The sequence below is a fragment of the Gymnoscopelus braueri genome (assembly GCF_963280865.1).
Source record: "Gymnoscopelus braueri genome assembly, chromosome: 15".
NCBI lineage: Eukaryota > Metazoa > Chordata > Actinopteri > Myctophiformes > Myctophidae > Gymnoscopelus > Gymnoscopelus braueri.
In genome coordinates, this window is record NC_137620.1 from 30,856,263 (window position 1) to 30,878,383 (window position 22,121).

At 42.4% G+C, this 22,121-nt stretch overlaps 1 protein-coding gene across 2 annotated transcripts in view; it reads right to left on the reverse strand.

The window, feature by feature from the left end:
* The window catches only part of caap1 (caspase activity and apoptosis inhibitor 1), a 330,075-nt gene that overhangs the window by 52,651 nt on the left and 255,303 nt on the right, over window positions 1-22,121 (reverse strand). Inside the window, exon 7 of one of the 2 annotated variants that reach the window (XM_080450527.1) lies at window positions 14,419-14,510. The exons of the other annotated variant lie outside the window; for it this stretch is intronic. The gene's annotated coding sequence lies outside the window, so the exon portion shown is untranslated. Of the gene's footprint in view, window positions 1-14,418; window positions 14,511-22,121 lie in introns of those variants that run through there. 2 annotated transcript variants of the gene reach the window in all.

Here is a 22,121-nt window from a genome sequence, read left to right on the forward strand (position 1 = left end):
ATTTTACGGAGCCGAGAGGAGAAGCGTCTCCTCTTCTCCCCAGCGAAACGAAACTGGGACTGGGATCAATTCACTTTGCAGCTTGGAGATCCGGTATAAAACGGATACGGAAACGGCCGTTGTCCGTGCCTATATGTGTATGTGCAAATTACCGGATAAAGAAGGCGGGCTTTACGACGAATTAAATCCCACCAACGTTCAAAACATGTTTCTGGTTGGCTGACAGACTAGCATAGTTAGTTCTGATTGGTTCAACAGTATCAACACGTCTTTTCTGGAGAAAAAAATAAAAGAAAAGAAACGCGAGGGGAAATAAACACTGTTTTGATGAAGAATGCAATTTTAAAAATAAATGAAGCACAATGCAACGAAAACTAACTGAGATGTTTAAGAGAAAAGAAGACAGAGTTGAAGAAGCTGACAATGTGGTTAAAAACAAAGTTTGTAGAACAACAACGTCCAGGTACAGTGGTGGGAAAAGTACTCAATTACTTAAGTAAAAGTATCAATACTGCAATGTATGTATGTAAAGCACTCTGTTAAAAGTTTGGAATTGAAAATTTACTTGAGTGAAAGTACAAAAGTATTGGTATCAAAATGTACCAAAAGTAAAACTACTAAAATGTTTGAAAATAGCAAATCTACAAGCTTGTGGAGCTTGTCGATCGGCTATTTTCAAATAGCCTAGGTATAAAATAGGGCTAAAGGGATACATTTTTTACATTAGTATAAACCCATTTTGTTTGAATATTTTATTAGGCAGAAATTGTTTTTTGTGATAATAAATTGGTAAAATCAGGCAAAAATATGAATTAAATAACATAACCCTAACCTAACTCCTAATCCTAACCCTAAAACCAAAATAAAGAAACCAAAAACTGGAAAAAAAAACGAACCCAATCCGCCCAGAACCGCGAAAAAAACGGACCCAATCCGCCCAGAACCGCAAAAAAATTTTTGGCCGCGCGGCTTCGCCGCACGGGCGAACGCACTCCCCCGGCCGCGCGGCTTCGCCGCGCGTCCTCACAGTTCCGGCAAGAAAACTCAGCCACTTTCACCCCTGCAAAAGAACAAATCAAAAGCCCTAAAATACAAATCCGGGGTAGAACAGTAAAGTTACATAATGCAACTTTAAACGCTTAAGTATTTCAACTTTACTAGCTGAAGGCTAACATACAAAAGAACGCTTCAAGAGCTGTAAAAGACATCTGTTGAGAGTGTAGTGGTCAAATTATCAGACTCGCAGCACAGAGAGTCATGTTCAAGTCTCAGTTCTCCTGTATAGTTCAATGCTTTGACATTTTCAAAATATTGTATTTTAAAGGGTAAGACCACTTTGGTAGAGGTTTGGGTTGTGTAGTTACCTTGCCATGATGTAACTCCAAAGGTGGGCAAGAAATAAAAAATAATTGCTCCATTGATTAGAAATTGATAATTCAAAATATGCTCCTCATTGACTTACATTGTACGGTAAAACAGCTCTCAAAGTCACTCTTTTAGCACATAAATGAACCCAAACATAGCTGATTCAGACAATATAGAGCATCACCAAACCCAGTACTGTTTGTTTTTTTAATAAAAATGTGAACTTCCTGTTGATTTTACTATTTGAAGATCTGGATCCGGATCCGCCGATCCAGTCCGGGTTTTCTACTTATTAAAAATGGCAAAATCAACAGGAAGTTGACATTTTCTATTTAAAAAAAAAACAGTACTGGGTATGGTGATGTTCTATATTGTCTGAATCAACTTTGTTTGCGTTCGTTTTTGTGCTAAAAGAGTGACTTTGAGAGCAGTTTTACCGTACAATGTAAGTCAATGAGGAGCATATTTTGAATTATCAATTTCTAATCAATGGAGCAATTATTTTTTATTTCTTGCCTACCTTTGGAGTTACATCATGGCAAGGTAACTACACAACCCAAACCTCTACCAAAGTGGTCTTGCCCTTTAAGTGCCTTTAATTATTTTGGGGGAATGAGCCATCACATTCATGTCAATGTTTCTTATGTCTGGGTATCTCTGTCGGAAGAGCTCTTGAGTCTGAACCACAAGGTCATACGATCGAATCCTGGCACAGGCAACTCAGTATATGAGCAATCTGGCACCCTGGGGTCTAGTGCATATAACAGGGATAGACTCCTGTGTTCTTGGCTGTTGCTGACAATAAGCCCCTCCAACCGACGTACTTCTTTCCCTTTAAATGGCCATTGCCATTGACAATGCACTGGGCGCTTAAAGTTAAATATTTGAAAAACTACAAATTATTTGAAAGTAAATAATCTCAAGCATGCATGTCCACAGAAAGGTGGATTTAAAAATTTGTGAATCAAGTTTCAAGGTTAAAGTATGAAGGTGAGGTGCCAATTTTCTTGTCAACACTAAGTTATATTGCGAACAGCACTGAGCAAGAGCTAACCATGGCTAATGCAAACAAATCTGTAATCCAGGCAGACAACCGACCTCCGCGTTCACAAGCCAGAGCCCAAAGACACCGCTCCCGCCTCCCTACATTCATGGAACCTGGAGAGATGATTAATCTGCAATTGGCTAGTTAGTTGTTAGCCCAACAGCGGATTAACTGCATCCTACAGACCGGAGGGATGATTACTCTGATATCGACTAGTCCGTTGCTAGACCAACTGGCTGACCAATGCAGTAACTTAGTCAGTCAGTCAGTCAGTCAGTCAGTCAGTCAGTCAGTTAAAGACATGTCCATCTATAGGGCTGGTCCCACTGGCCCTGCCAAAAAGTGTGTCATAACAAGGGGGACAAACATGCCTTACATCTGTCTGAGACATTAGCTCCAAGTTCAGCTAGAATAACAAAAAGATGCCATGCCAAAACACAAGACATTTTACTTCATGGTAAGCAGAGCACAGTGAAAGCATGCTAGCTAGAGTAGCATCACACTAAGCGTGTGCACTCCTCCGTTGATAGGGAGGAGGGCTACCTGCCACAACAGTGGGAGACGGGAAAAAAGGAGCAAATGACGCACACGTGAACAAAGACAGGGAGATCTGGAAGGGGGAGCACCGAAGGAGATAATTATACAAATAGGCAACGACGAAAGAATAAGCTAGAGTGACATGATTGCTCTGAGAGGAGGGGTAAACGAGAAGAGAGACGTGCCGATGCAGAAGACAATGTTGAGGGGAGGAGCAGAGAGTGATGTTAAACCGGGGAAGGAAGATGCGGTGAAAGTGCAACGTGTGGTGGGGTAGCGTGTGTGCATGTGTCTGTGCATGTGTGTGTGTGTGTGTGTGTGTGTGTGTGTGTGTGTGTGTGTGTCTGTGTTTGTTCTCTCGCTTTGGCGAGCGAGCCATAACACTTCCATGGTGGAGTGCGGCGAGTGTGAGCGGGCCGCGGTCGGGGGCTCGGGGGCTGAGCTGTGGTAGCATGTGGTTATTGTGGGGCCTCCTACCGTTGGCAACCGCCTGCCTGGATTAGACGAGCTCTGTTTGTGAGGCGGGTGGCCTCACAAACAGATCGGTGGCCAGCCAGCCATACACACACACACACACACACACACACACAGAGAACCTGCTCCACAATATACCGCTCAGCACTGAATATTTAGCTACCTCTAGTCTCGTTTACATGAGGCTCACATGCGTCCATTTTCGTTCATTTGTCATTTTCTTCCCTACCCCATCCATCCATCCTTCTATCCATCCATCCATCCATCTATCCATCCTTCTGTCATCAATCTGTTCATCTGATCTCCATCTATCCCAACCATCTTTCCAACTACCCCCATTCTTCTATCTATTCTACTATCATCTATCTATTATCCATCCATCCATCCATCTATCCACCCATCCATTCTATCTATAGGATGCATTACCACTGTAACGTAGTCTCTCTCTCTCTCTCTCTCTCTCTCTCTCTCTCTCTCTCTCTCTCTCTCTCTCTCTCTCTCTCTCTCTCGCAGACCTCAGCCAATTATACAGCAGTGCAGTGCATGGCCTTGTAAACGTGTGCACAAGAAATGTCTTAAACCAGACTAACGCAATACTTGCAGATGTCCCTGTCGCTTTGACATACAGTCAAGTTTCTCCTCCTGTGTGTGTGTGCGTGTGTGTGTGCGCGTGTGTTTCTGTGTGTGGACTTGTGTGTGCACCAGTTCGAGCACCCCACGGTGAAATATATAACCTTGCGTATGACAATTTCAGCAATTTAGGAGATAACTGGTGCCCGTATCGGCGGCACGGCATAAATAATCCTCACGACAAGCTGGACCTGGGCTTGACAACGGCGGTTCAAATGGTTTCCATGGCCCTACAGCGGCCATTTCTCCCGGTATAAATTGTTGCTTTCCTCCCCCTCGTAGCCCCCATTAGGATGATAGATGAGGAGAGATGCAGAGAGGATGGTTAATCTTTCAGAGAGGGCGAGAGTGGAGAGAGGAGGGTGGGAGGACAGAGGGAAAGAGAGAGAGAGAGAGGGGCACACCGTGTGCATAAATAAAAAAGAAAGTTGGGTTTTTTAGCAGGAAAATGTGATGGAGGCGAGAAGGGGAATCGATGGGGGACGAAGCAGGAGTGACGGAGAAAGGAAGAACTCAAGAAATAAATAAAGAGCGAGCCTGACTGAGGAATGTAATTGAAACAGAAACAGCAGGGAGAGCAGATGGAATGAAAAGCACATAGGGATGGAAAGACAAAGAAAGAAATAGGAATGGAGCGAGAAGGAGGAGAGGGGGGGGGGGTTGGGGGGTGCAGTGGCAGTCCTGGTGGGAGAGAGGAGGGGATTCTGGAGGGCTATGTTGTGCTTGGTTCCTCCACAGGAGCCTGCTTAATGAGCTCATAGTTTGGAAGTAATTATTGGTTATCAACCTGATAATAGTCATTGCTCCTACTACTTTGTGTTTTTTTTTCCACATACTTAAACAATTATGGCAAATTGTTACAGAAGGGTTATTATTATGTTTGAATTACATAATATCGGTTAGCAGCAGGAAAGAGCGCAACAGGAAACAGCGAGTGTCGCGGCCATACTCGTCAACCAAGCAATAAATGCTCTCGCGAGGGCAAACAATTGAGTGTGCCCGTTTTTTTCATCTGGATTCTCAAAACAAACGAAGAAGAGGACAAATAGAGATAACTTCTTCTTGGAACGGCTGCAAAACAAACCAGCGTTGTTTTGATTGCAGATCAGACCTTTCTCTGCAGTTAATGTTTGCTCTCGTGACCATGGCGCACGCACGTGAGACGCCTCTAATAAAGATCAAATAACTGGCCCCTTCCTTCCTTCGTGAAGGCAAACACGGTTATTCCGAAATGTATGTTTGAACACTGGCAAGGACGGGCGTGGGATAGTGAGAGCAAAAGAGGCAGGAGATGGGAGAGCAAGCAATGCCCGCCCAGCCTCCTCTGTGAAGGGAACATGTCCATTTTAACCCATTCAACCCGGGAATGCATCTCTGTCGATTTCGATTTCTTTGGCTATTCAAATATATACAAGCTCATAGCGCGGCACTGAGTGCCACACTATGAGCTTGTAGAGGCAATTTTTTTTTATTGTGCACATCTTTGAATATATATATATTTTAAAGCATTTGTAAAATATGTTGTTGCAGGGACCCCCAGAATATGTTCGCTTTAAAAAAACATAATATTCAAAGATTTGCACACATTTTCATGATTTTTCAAAAATTGCAGATCTACAAGCTCATAGCGTGGCACTTGGTGCCGCACTATGAGCTTGTATATCTGCTATTTTTGAATAGCCAAAAAAATCTAAAATGACAGAGCTGCGTTCCCGGATTGCATGTTTTTATTTAATTAAAATGTTTTATGACACAATTTTTGTAAGGCATTTTTTCACCCAGTGCCAATTGCCTAAGCTGTAATCCTGGGCGCTACTCTCCCTCTGCCAGCCTGGGGATAGCCCCGAACTGAGCAGGACGCTACTTATCACCTGAGAGGAGGGAGTTTCCCCGGTAGGACGTACAGTAGCGCGTGGAAGGAACACGTTATTCCAACCAGTTCCTTTCCCCTCCATCAGGCGCCCCGGCTGACCAGGGGGAGGCGGTATAGAGACCAGGGTCACTACATGTTTTTTGTGAGCGTACCTACCCTAGGGGACACGGGGAGAACATGCAAACTCCACACAGAAAGGCCCTTTCACCAACCCCACCTAGGGCATGGGCGCTGATGACACGGTGGAGAGAACACGCCCCCCAGTGCCCACAGCATCCCCGGCGGGAATCGAACCCCGGACCTATCTAGCTGTGAGGTGTGCCCCCGATTGAATGGGTTAAAGGGATTAACAACCTGGTCTTTGAGACACAAGATACAGTATAAGGCGGACAGTCAGCCATATGGCATACACGCAGTGTTGCCAGATTCGGTGAGAGAAACAAGCAACCAGGTCTAGGAAAACCAGCCCAAAAGAAGCGACTATGGGCCACATGAGCACTTTAAAATATACATCAGCTAATTGAAAATAGCAGATCTACAAGCTCACAACGCGTCGCGATGCAACGCGTTGTGAGCTTCTAGATCGGCTATTTTCAAATAAAATATTGCGGGGAAATTATAATAAGCAGATCTGGCAACCATACACGCAGAGATACAGCAGCACCCTGCACTCATGCATAACGTACTTTAGACTGTGGACAGGTCATGAGCATATACTCAATATTATCGAGCGGGTAGAAACTGGGATTATTCATGCGGAGACGCGCGACATTGAAGACAAAATATGTAAACAGACAAATGCATGTGCAGTGCAGCACACACAAAGGCACACACAAGCCGAGGAAATGCACGAGCACCTTGTGCAGTGTATAGTGTTGTGTTTGTGTGGCAAACAGAAGTTAGATTTTTGAAAGTGTAATCATCATTCTGTTCAAATAATGCACTCCTTGCTTTTCTTTTTGGAAGTGGTACGCTGTACTGTAACTAAATGTCATGTAAATGCTGAGGTCACTGTTCAGCTAACATACTGTCATACTGTAACATAAGTCGATACTTCCCATTTCCCGCATGAACAGTAATTAACTTTACATCCAGTCCTATCATACAGGAACAGCAGTCATATTATATCGAACAGTCAATGACGATGGTTTAGAAGTGCAAAGTCCTACATTGTATCACCTGGCAATTATCCCAAGTGACATTACAGTATGTGGCACCGTTGCACCATGTTGAGTTATATAGCAGACCTACTGTATCGGCCTGGCTGTGTGCACAGATCGCTGATCTCCACCACTTGTATAAGCTCCCCTTCAAAGTTCACGTATTTGATCAAAGGTAACAGTGAGTGGACGGCTTTTTTTCTAAAGCGAAAGACCATGTGTTACACCTGAAGAAGAGAGAGGGTATTTTTTGTCATGACAGGTCTGGATTGCAGAATCAAAGTCAGTCCCATCAATATTTCATCAGAGAACCTGCCACCAGCTGAAGCCTTGCTGTACTCCCATCTCCAACACCACTATTCCACTCCAGCTTCCAAAAATATACAAATGAGTACCTGGGGACTGACTGGTGATGAAAAATATCGTGTTTCGCTTGCAATACATTTTTCATCAGGCCCAGTTCTGGTGTCTTTGCCTCTCAAAACCTTTAGCCTAATTTAATGAAGTGTAATTGCCTAAATGTCTAGCTTGCTTTATAGTCCAGTACAACACCATGACTTGAATCTTAAAGACGGGGTGCCGTGATTTTCAGTGATTCCCCCCCCCCCCCTTAAACATAATCATCCGGTATTATGGTTATACTAGGAGGGAGATTTTTTTCAAAAAAGTGTACAGAAGTGTTAAAATGATGTTTTTATGTGGACACGCCTCCAGTTCATTAAGTATACCTGGTTCTCACCTTAGCACCTCCTCCACCACCTTAGCACCACCCACCTGTCCTAGTCCCTCCTCCTCCTCATGCCCACACCTGTTGTGTTATGATAATGAGGGGGAGGGTATAATAATAATAAGTCGTTAAAGTGCTGTTTTTCTATTGGCACGTTTGACCCTCAAGGTTTCAGCCTCCAGGAAGAAACTCAAAATAGTCAGAGAAGACATAAAAAACCATAAAAACACCACCAGGGAGCTTAATGAAGTTCTATCAACCTCATAGACACATGAAAAACAGAAAAAGTGCAAAACCATGGCACCACTTCTTTAAGTTCCTCTTCTTACTCTCTGCCCTGCTCTCTACTATCCAATTGCCACTCTATGATCACACAAAATTAATTGCTCAGTGTACTTTATTTTGCTGTTTTCTGCAAACATCTCAGACTTATGTGTGCGGCTTAAATACAAACCACATCGACCTCCACTCCCCAGCATTCTGCTGGCAAATCAGCGGGGAAATTGTCTATGATTGTAAGGTGGTCCACTGAGCCTAGATTTCCGACCTTGCCAGACCCTGCTCATTCTGTATAGCACTAGAGTCTGGAAACAGAATACAGAATAACCCTGGTGCAGGAAAGGTATAAAGGTACCGTGACTAACCTATCTTACGAGGGAAGTGATGACGATGATGATAATGGTGATGATGAGTATATTTTGACTATTCATTGACGCAAGGTTTAACTGCCTATGACTTGTGTGGGTTACTGTGGACAACTGGCAGAACAAGACTTAAGGAAAACTTCTTAGAAATACTTAAGAAAATATCATTTATTTTAAATGCTCAGTGCTCATAATGAATTAAAAAGCAAACGTTTCGGTCCTGGGACCTTCGTCAGTGCTAAGTCAGTAAGGTTACTGTGGACACTCATGTTGCTATATGGGTCAGTGACAACATGGCATTGGCAAGATGACAAATTAAAAACAACATTTTTAAGGCATGTATCAGGTTTGTTAAAATGTACATGTTGTACATTGTATACATGAAACCAAAATATTGGTTTCATGTAATTTGAAAAGACATTTGCACCATCTTTACAATGAAGCTAGAAAAGTGTGCCGTTGACTATTTCCTGACTATTGTTTGTCTTTTAAAATGGTGGGACTACTAAGTAAAATATACCAAACTTGCTCAACCACGCTCAGTATACAATGTAAGCGCACGACACAAAACACAAAGACTTGTGAGCCGTATTATGCAAATAAATACGTGCGATAAGCAAAAAAAAAAATTCATATACCGTACTGTACAGTGTACACAACCTCAATGTGTCAGATTTTTTGGATTCTTCCAATCCGATCCCACAAGAAGGAGGCAGCAGCAACTCTCATGCTGTGCAGAAAGTAGGCTACACTGTGCTTAACATGGCACCATGCCGACTTCTACATGAAGAGGTTAAGCCAATGTATTCAGGCCGGCTCTTTCCCCCCGCGACAGTACGAAAATGAAACTTTGCATTATTTTTAGAAGGAAATTATGTCTCTGCATCTCAGTAATTATAAAGCAATTCAGAAGCTGACTGATAGGCCTCCGGTTGACTCCCCCCCCCACCCCCCAACGCTTCTCCCCGGTCTTATCTCTCTCCCCACACAACTGCACAGACTCATACATGCATTTTAATATGGTAATTATTGAGTGAATTCTAAACACCATCCAAAAGGAAAAAGGGAAAAACCAGTTAAATGGGATCCAGCCAGCGGTTTCCCATTTTGACACAACTTATATTCGAAGCTTTTCTCTTTTATTCGGGGGTATTTATAGCCTCTATCACTTTTTGTGTCTGCTGGCAGCAGTGCCATTTACAGCTTTTTCGTTCTTGGCTGATTTGTACAGGCGATAAAGCCAGTCTGAATTCATACAGTATTATGCAACAAGGCAGCTGAATGCAAAATAATAACATTGCTTAAGGTCGGGGAGTATTGGTCAACCTGATCCATGCTCAATTGTCTCCATTTTAACACAGTATCCCCCCCTAGGTTTACTGTTTAGATTATACAATAAACAATGCTCCAAGAAAACTGAGTTTGTATACTGTAATTTGCTTTTTCTTTGCTTCATCTTCTTTTTTTTTTCAATCTCAACCTTGGTTGGGGGAAGAATATATATCTTTTTTTTTTACAACCATGGTCTCCGAAGCGATCTTTCACCAGCAAAAAATAAAGAAAGAAATGGATACATACGAAGAGAGAAAGAGTGAGAAAAGGGAGGTGGGTGGGATGGGGAGTACCTCCCCATGGACGCTCCTGTCTCCAGGCAAGTTTCTTTCTTGTTTGATGGAGCTCAACAGACAAAGACATTTTCCCACTGAGGAAAAGTTAAGCAACAGATACAGTGCCACGGGGTGAAAACATCTTACATCTTTACCCAATCTGTTGCAGTGGACAAGAAACACTGCAAGAAAGACATGATATATTTGTGTCTCTGTCTAAGAGGTCTTGTATGCCTATAGAGCCATTGGTTTCGTGTGTATTAAAGCCACTACACTGCAAAATCTGGAGTGCAATTTAAAATCGGAGAGTGTCAAAATGATCCCGTGAAATGGAACCAAACCTATAGGCTAGCGTCCCAATGCTGGGGAACATTCAGCAAAAATAGCAGATCTATAAGCTCACAATGCGGCCACATTGTGAGTTTGTAGATCTGCTATTTTCGGTGAAGAGATTTCGTGTAGAGGGCAAAAAAGGAAAGGACCTGGTAGAGACCCCTGAGGGACTCCAGTGAATTAAGTATATAGAGGGTTGGAGCAAGGATAAATTTACCGGATTTTGCAGTGTGAGGTCTAGGCATCTGCAGGTCCTCGTTTTTAAAGTCATTTACTTTAAAAGCTACTTTAATGTACAGCTGCTTCTCATGAAACCTGCCACTCCCACATCAGGAGGACTATTCCGATATGAAAAACTGTTGATTGACTTCAGCACAGCAACAGAGTGTAGTCACCAGGTTGCACATGATCATATCATGTAAGACATGGAAACATCAACAAACTGTTCTCCAGTATTTTAAAACGTACAGTTTAGAATGTGTTGGCTGTTGTCAGTGGTGGAAAGTAACTAAGTACATGTACTTAAGTATTGTACTTAAGTACAATGTTGAGGTAGCTGTACTTTAGCCTACTTGAGTATTTCCACTACTTTTTTTTTTACCTACTTTTACTCCACTACAATTATTTGAAAACTTTAGTTACTAGTTACTTTTCAGATATAAATTAAATATCATCGCGACGCGTTGTGAGCTTGTAGATCTGCTATTTTCAAATATTGTAGTACTTTTTAGTACATTTCGATGCCAATACTTTTGTACTTTTACTCAAGTAAATTTTGAATTCTGGACTTTTACTTGTAACAGAGTATTTCTATAATGCAGTATTGGTACTTTTAAAGAATTTGAGTACTTTTTCCACCACTGGCTGCTGTTGGCAGGATCGTGGAAAAAGCCATTTGAGGACACAGCTCGCAAGCACCTCCTCATCCTCCCTCTTCCTCGATCCCTTATGCTCTCCCCTACACTGGATTGTCTCTGTCTCCCCATGGTTTGCTCTTATTATATTTCCCTGTTATGTTCTCCATCTCCCTCGCTGTCCTGTCCCTCCATCTCTTGTCCTCGTTCCCTCCTAGGTCAGGTCTGCAGCCTCGCCCGCGGGCCCAGGGATGTTGTATTAATTAACTCGCCTCGCTGCACTCTCATCAAGCTGCCGGTAAATGGCCCTGCTCCAAGTTTCCCCCTCCCCGGAGCGCGCCAAGATGGCAGCATCCGTAAACAACTCCAAATTTACGATACCGCAGTCACAGGGGCAAAGGGCCACTACTCCAATGCACAGAGGGGATGACGGTCTGCAGCATGTAATTCAGACAGGAGTGCTGCTCTACGAAGACGTATTATTTAACCACTTAATCCCTCTCTAGACTTAGCAAACTGGACCTGAGTTGTGAGTTGGCTCTGTAATCTGTACCGTAACCGTCTACACCAGATCTCATCGCCAAAAATAGCCGATCTACAAGCTCACAATGTGTCTGAGCTTGTAGATCTGCTATTTTTGGCTAATGTCCCCCAGCATATGGATGCTGGGGTTCAAGTGGTTAAGATGTACGCCTACAGCATATAATATAGTATATAGTATATGATATAATATACAGTATATAATATATACTTGACGATGCATATTATGCATCTTCAATATATTCAAGCCACCATTGTATTATTATTTTTACTCTGTACTATTCTGACATTTGTGATTTTGCATCTGCATCTCGGAAAAAAGTGACAAACTCCTCACAAGAGGCCCTCACACCTACGTCGCACCACCGATACGACCGATATGTCTGAGTCATAGTGTTGGGGGCTTTGTCACCTGTTGTACACGTCTGTGTCCCTTTTATACCCCATATATGGAGATCTCTGTATCAGTCTGTCTACCTGTGTCTCTTTCATGCCCATATATGGAGATCCATGTTGTCATCAGGGTACTCCATATATGGGCATGGGTTCTGGACAACCGCATATCCGTTCTGAACTAGCCTACTCAACGGCGGGCACCACACCTCCTTGCCGAAGCGCCGAGTTTGAAGATGGTCGGGCCCATATGTGCCCAAATATGGAGCTGACTGATTTGTTTGCGAATATGGGCATGCCCCCTTTTGGCCATGCCCAAATATGGAGATTGCTGATGTCATCAGTATATGCCCATATATGGGCATGGCCCATTTTGTGCCTGTATATGGAGCTTTTAATATAGGATAAGGAGTGTGGAGCAGAGCAGTCATAACCAGTTTTGCCTACCTTTTGTTATTGTGTGGCATAATTAAAATCAGTGTGAATCTTTGTCAATGTTAGCACAGTTTGACAGACCGCCATGCAAATGGCTTCGCTCCTCAGAGAGCGTGTCGACTGTAATAATGAGGTAAATATACCACTTAAGTGTTTCTCCAGCTACAAAGTCAGAAGAATTTGAGCCACGCTGCTGAGGGAACTCGGGGTGCGGATGTTCAGAGAACCACCCCCGCCACACACATTCCCAGAGGATTGCCAAGCCCCAGTTTGTCTTTATTTAGCCAAGATACATTATAATCAGATTGGAAGTTAAAGTAAAGTGTCTTGTCAGCTAAAACAAACTAATTAACACTGGGAAACAAATGGCTTATTAATTCCTTTTCTTTTATTGTCACTCCTCCTGAGAGCAGTTTACCTTGATGAAAACAATTACCTATGATATTTCAATAACACTTGCAGTAACAACAGAGGATGGCAACCACTAGCATCCCTATTCTAGGGCAATAGGGCAAACATTCAGCAAAAATAGCCGATCTACAAGCTCACAATGAGTCACGTTGTGACATGTGAGCTTGCGGGTAGGCTATTTTTGGCAAAGAGATTTGTTGTAGAGGGAAAAACGGAGCAGACCTAGAATAGACCCCTGGGGGATACAGGGTATATACTAGGCTAGGGTTTAAGTGGTTAACCAAAGCCTACTTCTCATTTTGGCTGGACCACAACATCAGTCGCCTGGTAAACCATTTTAACGCATATCTCGTATAACATATTTTCAGATGGGGGTCTGCAGACAAATGCATATTAATTTGGGGGTCCTTGGCATGAAAATGGTTTAAACAACATTACACAGCAAGCCCAAAATAAGCAACTACACTTTAGAAACAAGCCCAAAAAAACGCAACCCGCGACTACCAATATTTACAAGCGACTTTACAGAAAAACAAGCCCAAAGTCACTTATAATAAGCAGACATGGCAACACTGGTCACTAACTGACTGAGTCACTGACTGAGTCACTAACTGTCTGATGAAGTTACACCATTGGTCAGCTGGCCAAGTGTGGGAGTTTCTTATTTCTTCAAATAATAATGACGCAAGTAGAAGTATGCAGTCATCCTAATTTGAGTAAGAGTAAGATAGAGTATCTAGTCTAGTGAAAAGACTACTCAAGTACTGAGTTACTTCATAATTATCTGATGTATTGCTTGTTGCCCCATTTAAATGTTTGTCCAATAGAAATAAACCAAATATTAAATAGCCATGTGCAAATTCTAAAATGGCAACAAATTCTTTCAGAATAACAGCCTATAGGGTGCGGTCACACCGAACTTTAATTCTGCCTATGCGGCGGATTCTGCCAATGCTTTTCAACGGGAATGGAGCGTTATTTTGTGGAAATCCGTGAATCGACAACAAACCACTCAGTTCTCATTGAAAAGCTGAATCCGCCGCATAGGCAGAATTAAAGTTCGGCTTGACTGCACCCTTAACCCATTAATACCTGGAACTGTGTCATTTTTAGATTTGAGCTAAAAAGCATTATTTTACACTTTAGGCTATTCAAAAATAGCAGATATACAAGCTCATAGCGCGGCACCGAGTGCCGCGCTACGAGCTTGTATATCTGCTATTTTTGAAAAATCATAAAAATGTGTGCAAATCTTTGAACATAATATATTTTTAAAGCAAACATTTTTAACTCAAATCTTTGCTTCTGGGGGGTCCCTGGAACAACATATTTTGATGGGGGTCCGCGGCCAAATACATATAATTTTGGGGGTCCTTGACATGAAAAGGATTGAGCACCACTGATATAGAAACATACGTTTTTCAGAAAACTGTTGGGATTTAGGAGACATGTAGAATCGGCTTCAGGTCTCAATGGGTTAAACTCTTAAAATAGCTTTTATCTTTTGGGTGCGTAAAGGATTTCACTCCCTAGAACATTTTTTTCCAGCAAACCTTTCTTTGCAGGTTGAGAATGCCATATGTTTAGTCATGTCGACGACAGCACTTCCTTCAGATGTTTGGGCCTCTGCAGTGTGGCGTGTGCTCACACTGAATTCAGGAGGGCCTCATTGAAATGAAATGTTGCTGTAGAAGGCCATGCGTGACTCACACTACCTACGGTGTAACACAACGGCTCAGTAATAGACCAGGCAGACATAATCTATAAACATGATGTATTTCATGGAAAGAGTCTCTCTCTCTCTCTCTCTCTCTCTCTCTCTCTCTCTCTCTTGTAGCATTGTGTGAAAATAGGGCCTAGTGGAGGATCAAATCAAACATCATTCCCATTCTAAATACGTTCAAGGAAGCTCCTGCATGTGTTCAATGCAGAGGACATGAGAGATGTCCGCTGGCGCTCTCTGGTCATCCTTAACTCAAGCTCTATTAGAGATGAAAGGAGCGCGAGGCACACACACTGTGCCTCTCTCAACCCGACGTATACAGTAAACATACACACATATTATTTCAGCAAATTGTGCACAAACACATGCATAATACAGCACCTCTATCGTATGTGCTTAGGCACAAATTAAATGAGTAGCATACACCCCAATACGCACGCGCACGCACGCACACACACACACACACACACACACACACACACACACACACACACACACACACACACACACACACACACACACACACACACACACACACACACACACACACACACACACACACACACACACACACACACACACGTACACACACACACACGCTGAGCATCTTGCCTACCAGGGCCTCCACACTCCAGTGAATGCTTCGCTCCTCAAAGGTACACATCATCATCAGACACAGTGGGTGGGCTAAGTGCTAGATTCTGCAATCTATAAAGACCCACAGTCTGTCGTCCCTGCACCCCCCACCCTCCCCCACCCCCACACCCCCCACCCCACCCCCGTCTTCTTGCCTTTGGCGCCTCAATTACATTTTACAGGAGCCCCGACCGGCTATTAGTAGTTATACCAGTGGAGAGAGAGATGCGATGGGCGTTGGGGAGACAGGTATAGTCAACAGAACAATGTCGCTTTTTTTTTGTTTTGTTTTGTTTGTAAGAGCGTGTCGTGTCATGTGAGACCCAGACTTTTGAGGAAAGGGGAACCAAAGGGAAAGCTGCAGGTTCTTTATCAGCGGCAACACACAGCACGATGTTAACCCGTTAAAACCGGGGAAAGCATTTTGTGTCATTTTAGATTTTTTTTTTTACTTTGGCTGTTCAAAAATAGCAGATATACAAGCTCATAGCTTTGTGCCGGGCTATGAGCTTGTAGATCTGCTAATAAAATATATATCGTGAAAAATTGTGCAAATCTTTGATTATGATGTTTTTTTAAAGCGAACATTTGTAACTCAAATCTTTGCTTCTGGAGGGGGTCCATGGAACAAAAAACACATTTTGAAATGGGGGTCCGCAGCCAAATACATATAATTCTGCGGGTCCTTGACATGAAAAAGTTTGAGCACGACTGAAGTAGCAACATACAGTAGGTTTTTTCTGAAAGCTGTTAACTGGATTTAGAATACTTTTTAAAAAAAAATCTGCCTCAGGTGTTGATGGGTTAATCCCTCAGCAACAACAACACAGTATGGGTATTGTTTCCACTGTCTGTCTGCACGATGGAAGAAGAGAAGAGAACAAGCCGCGCTGCACCGGCTGGAGCAAAATGTGTTTCCACAATGCCAAAGACACAAACAGTGGTGGGGAATTGAAATTACGGCAGTCAAACTGACACCGGTGTATAAGAGGTCATACTCTATTGTCATTCATACCATTACCTGCATACTCCTTGCACAGGGCGCGCGAAATTGGGCCAGAGATATACTGTACTGTAGCTCCTCTGCTGTTATTGCGATATGGCAGAACCTGACACCCATGTTGAGTTTAGCAAAGGAGTGTGATTCTCCTCTTCTGGGCCCGTTAGGATTTCTTGGGGTATATCTTTGCATTTGAATGCTGCATAAAACAGTGAGACAACCACTGTTTTTTTGCAACCGACATCTTAATAACGGTGGGGAGCTAGATAATCTGGTGGGAAGCTAAGTTATCTAGGCACACAGGCATCGGTTTTGCTTGGATATATTGTACATCAAGTCCTCTATTGATCAAGGATCAACCATTTGGTATATAGGCGTGATATCTTCCTCCATTATTGTGACATTCTGAACGTAAATACTATTTGTGCCGACAGCGATATCTAAAATTCTATAATGTTTGCACAACTGCAATAAATAAGCAATACTGGTAATCAGTGGTGGAAAAAGTACTCAAATTCTTTACTTAAGTAAAAGTACCAATACTGCAATATAAAAATACTCTGTTACAAGTAAAAGTCCAGAATAAAAAATTTACTTGAGTAAAAGTACAAAAGTATTGGCATCAAAATGTACTTAAAGTACCAAAAGTAAAAGTACTAAATATTTGAAAATAGCCGATCTACAAGCTCACAACGCGTCGCGATGCGACGCGTTGTGAGCTTGTAGATCTGCTATTTTCAAATAGCATAGGTTTAAAATAGGTTTAAAGTGGTTAGTGTATGTTTCATTGTATCATAATGTATATCTGAAAAGTAATTAGTAACTAAAGTTTTCAAGTAAATGTAGTGGAGTAAAAGTACAATATTTGCCTCTGAGATGTAGTGGAGTAGAAGTAAAAGTATTGGAAATTGGAAATACTCAAGTAAAGTACAAATACCTCAAAATTGTACTTAAGTACAGTACTTAAGTAAATGTACTTAGTTACTTTCCACCACTGCTGGTAATAGTAATTATTTATTGCGTGCCATACAGTAGCAATAAGCTTTGCACCCTGCGGCAGCTGAGGTTGTACTGCAACACTCGCCAAGGCCAGGAGGAAGGCTTGTCGATAGTGATCATTTGGCAGCATACAGCCTCTGTCCCTAGGATGAGGGGCTGGAGTAGTCGGAGTCGTTTCCTCCTCCTGGCCAAAACTAATTTTCTTTTATTTACAGTCAGACATGGATTTTCCTCTCTCTGTTCTCTTCTGACTATTGGCGGGAGCTGAGGAAAAAAAGCAGACAAGCGGCGAAGGAGAGAGAGAGAGGCAGAGATATAGGCGAAGGGGGCTGACGCCGGCGGCCTGCCACAGCTGCTATCAGGGCTTGTTTTGCGTGGGGGTTGTATATGAGAGAGAGAGAGAGAGAGAGAGAGAGAGAGAGAGAGAGAGAGAGAGAGAGAGAGAGAGAGAGAGCAAGAGCAATTTTGGCATTGCACTGCGAAATGAGAAATGACACGCTTTCCCCAAACGTACCGCCTCATCGGCCTGATATGGATTAGTTAAGGCTGTTATTCTAATCTGCGCCCCTTTTCTTCATCGCCTCATTATGGTGCCATTGGGAGAGTACAACACGGGCCCTGTTAGCAGTCGATTTAGCTATATTTTAACCATCTTCAATGAAATGGGGCCCGAGCCACCAGGGGGCCACCGCGGGAAGTTCTTTGTGTTTGTTTGCTTGTTTGTTTGTTTTGTTTTTCCAATTCCCAATCAGTGTTCTGTTCGAGTAAAGCAGATTCTGTGCATCAGCTCATTATATCATGGTTCCTTTTATGTTCCATTACAAACTTTGTCAGATTTTTTGTAGAGATCAGCTGATCGGAATATAAGTCGATCTGCAGCTTACTTTAACACGGCCAGGATCGTTCACACGCACACACACTTACTGTGTGTGTGTGTGTGTGTGTGTGTGTGTGTGTGTGTGTGTGTGTGTGTGTGTGTGTGCGTGTGCGTGTGTGTGTGTGGAACGGGTGGTTCTATTGCTTATTTATGAGCTGATCCCGGTGAAATTGAGAATGATCCATTAAATACATCTCAAAAGATTGCTTTCAGCGAGTCTACGGCAAAGCAAAGGGAAAATTCAGCCGTCCTATTGTAGTTGACAAAATGTACTGGTTTGCATACAACACGCAAACCGGCGAGTTTGTTTCATTTGTTTATCTCTGTAAAACTATGTGAAACACAACACAAACTAAACTCAGGAGGATGACATGGCAAGTGCACAACACACAAGCTCACAGGGGGAAATGCACGACACATGAACCATAATTATTACAACAATAGTTACTTCATAGAAAAAGAAAGAAAGAAAGAGAGAGGCTGAGATGGGGAAAGGGGGCTGACTATGTTGAGTGCCGTCCTCATGCCAGCAATCAGTGTGTGTTGGTGTGTGTGTGTGTGTGTGTGCGCGTGTGCATGTCCACAACGGCAGTCTTAAAGGGGTCTAAAAATCCATCAATCCACCCCTGGATAGATGATGGCTCCCCGTTGGGAGTCAGTGGTGAACTGACAGCGGCTGGAGCGAGCCCAGATTCTACCATTTGTGATGTAAGCATTCAAATCCAATCATTATAACATCTTTCACTGTGGAATGGAAGCAAGACGAAGACATCAGATCAAGGACCAACGCTGAGCTGAATGCCAGTCTTGATGTATAACAGATGGCAAGACGATGCAGCGAGGAGCTCATCACTGCAAATTATGGTAAAAAACCAAGCTGCTTGGCATCTCTGGGATTTACAAAGGGGAATGGCGCCTTTTCCTATGGCAAGCTCTGTAGGCTGTGTTAAATTTCCACATTTTTCTTCAGCCGCCAAGATTGAATAAAATTCAGGTTGCTCCATGTGTAAAGTTGCCATATGCAACGCTCCATTTCGGAGCGTCCAACTCTGTCATTTGGCTACAGTATGTGTGCAACCAACAAACATCCCCCATTCCATCTCCAAACAGCCTCCACTGTAGCAGAGGATATACTCTGCAATGTCTAAAACCATTGTCTAAAACCTTTGTTTCCATAATCGCTTGTTAAAAAAAAAATACGGTATTCCAGAAGGTGCTTGATGGAAAAGCCAACATGGAGAGAGAGAGAGAGGGCACTTGTGAATTTAATTATCGGTGACACTTTGCCATTAAATCGCTGATCACATGAAATGCATGAAAGGACCACTCTCCATCCACTCCAAGTCAATCAACTTAAACCTTTTGCATTTAAAAAGTTCAAGAGCATTTCACTGGTGGGTGACAGACAATGTTCTGCAGATGCCAAATAACAGTTGTAAAATAGAAATTAAAAAAAATTATGCTTAATCTGAAATAAACAAGGGTAGATTTGTTATAATTAACAAATGCCAGTGTGAACAAAGTCAATTGGTGAAGCAGTTGACCAAAGTGTGATACTTCAGCTCACATTTAGAATGCTTAGGCTGGAGATGCATTTGAACCCTAAATGCTGGTATTAAAATTGGATAGCAAAGTTTTCAGCTTGCTTGTAAATGCCAAAGAGCCGCACATAATCAACCGAAGCCTCTCAGGGAAACCAAGGCAGTTGCTAAGTCGTAATTGCTCTGTCTGTGGAGATAGTTCAAGTGGTTTTGTTTACTCCAACATCAATTTACTGTCCGCAGTCAAGGGCTTTGAAAATGTCAACTTGATGGTAGCAACACCAGACATAATGGTCAGATTTTCACCGAAACATAATGACACATAAATGTTTGAAGTGGCCAAATGTTCAGCGGGTGGAGCAAGACTTTGCCGCTGTAAAATGTGTCTTAGCGAGCAAAGGATGGTGGTAACAGAATCCGATGAAATGGGAAATCAATGATCACCTCCTCATTTGTCCGTTTCTCCTCCTTTGTTCAGCCAGAGAAGAGTAGAAAAAGAAAAGGCTATCAGAGTTTTGCATTGTTTTATAAAAAAAATATTAGGACGGCAATATCAGTCAGTTGACTGGTCTAGCCAACACTTTGGTTCCAAACAAGCTGTATCAAAAACTACCATGGAATCGCTTTAAGACAAAACTTCCACTTGTAAACAAGATATCTCAAAATCTAAAGTCTAGTCTTGCCGTGACATTTTCTGAATGCTATTATATACTCCCTGGAAGATGTACCCTAACAATTTCAGTGACCCAATGAATGACCTTTCCCGCCAAGCCTTTCCTCAAAACAAAACATAAGATATATACAGTCACTGCCACATTGCAGGATGAACGCTACTGAAGTGATTTTGGCGATGCCATGGCCTTTCCTCTAGCATCACCCATAGGCCACAATTTCCACTTGTTTTCAGCTTTTTTAATAAACATTTGAATTATAGTAGTTTGTTTTATTTCACTTCAAAGCTTTACTGTTGTTTACATTGTGCTAATCCTTCAGTGAATATACAACACAAAATGATCTTTAAATATCCTTAAGTGTATGCATTTAAGGTATTTTTATTTTAACCCATTAAGACCTGAAGCCGATTCTACATGTCTCCTAAATCCCAACAGTATTCTGAAAAACGTATGTTTCTATATCAGTGGTGCTCAAACTTTTTCATGTCAAGGACCCCCAAAATTTATATGTATTTGGCCACGGACCCCATCTCAAAATATTTTGTTCCAGGGACCCCCAGAAGCAAAGATTTGAGTTAAAGATGTTCGCTTTAAAAAAATATTCAAAGATTTGCACAAATCTTCTCGATTTTTCAAAAATAGCAGATCTACAAGCTCGTAGCGCGGCACTCTGTGCCGCGCTACGAGCTTGCATATCTGCTATTTTTGAATAGCCAAAGTGTAAAATAATGCTTTTTTAGCTCAAATCAAAAAATTACACAATGCAAGTAATGCATGGCCATTTAACACAAAAGCCTTGTGGCATTACTACATGGCACGTCGCAGTGGTCTGTCCATCTTGTTTGGCACGCGTGTTGCTTTTATGATAACGTACAACTTCTTGTTAACGAGGTCAAGCTATCCATTTTTGTGTGCTATAATAAAAGCTGTTGAAAATGCACGTTATGATGAAACATGGAGGATAAAGACCCTGCAATAGACCTTCTGCATAACGTTGCTGTCAGGCAGAAACCTGGTGTCTCCATAATTTCAACTTTTTATGTTTTTTTTCCGTAAATGAATGCCCTTGTATGAGGGTGTCGCTCAAATGTAGTGAAAATAGCAGATCTACATGATCACAACGTGGCGTGTTGTGAGCTTGTAGATTGGCTATTTTCACCATATTATATGTGTTTAAATAATAATAAGTTATGGTTTTGGACACACTGTACAAGGTTTCCACCTGACAGCGACGATAGGTTGTTGTGCTGCCAAGTAACGTATTGACAGGTAGATGGGAGCAGACTATAAATGAGCTGTAATGGAAAATGTGTTGTGCCCATAAATCACTGCAGCAGACAGACCACATGCAAATGTGTTTACGGGGGTATCTGCTGACATCAGCAGCACTGGGTCGAATTTACTGACGTTTTATTTATCGCCTCCCCCCTGTCTCCGATACTGTGCTTTGAGTAGGAAGAGGTGGAGTTGGCAGTTTGGTAGACGGGTGACTTAACAATAGAGAAAACATCTGCCTTAGTGCTTCTTGGCTGGCCTGAAATTACATCGCAGGGACACAGCCCTATAAACGTGAACCTCTCAGAGTGACTGATGAAGTCGCCCCATTGGTTGGCCTAAGAATGAACTAGCCAATCGCAGAGTAA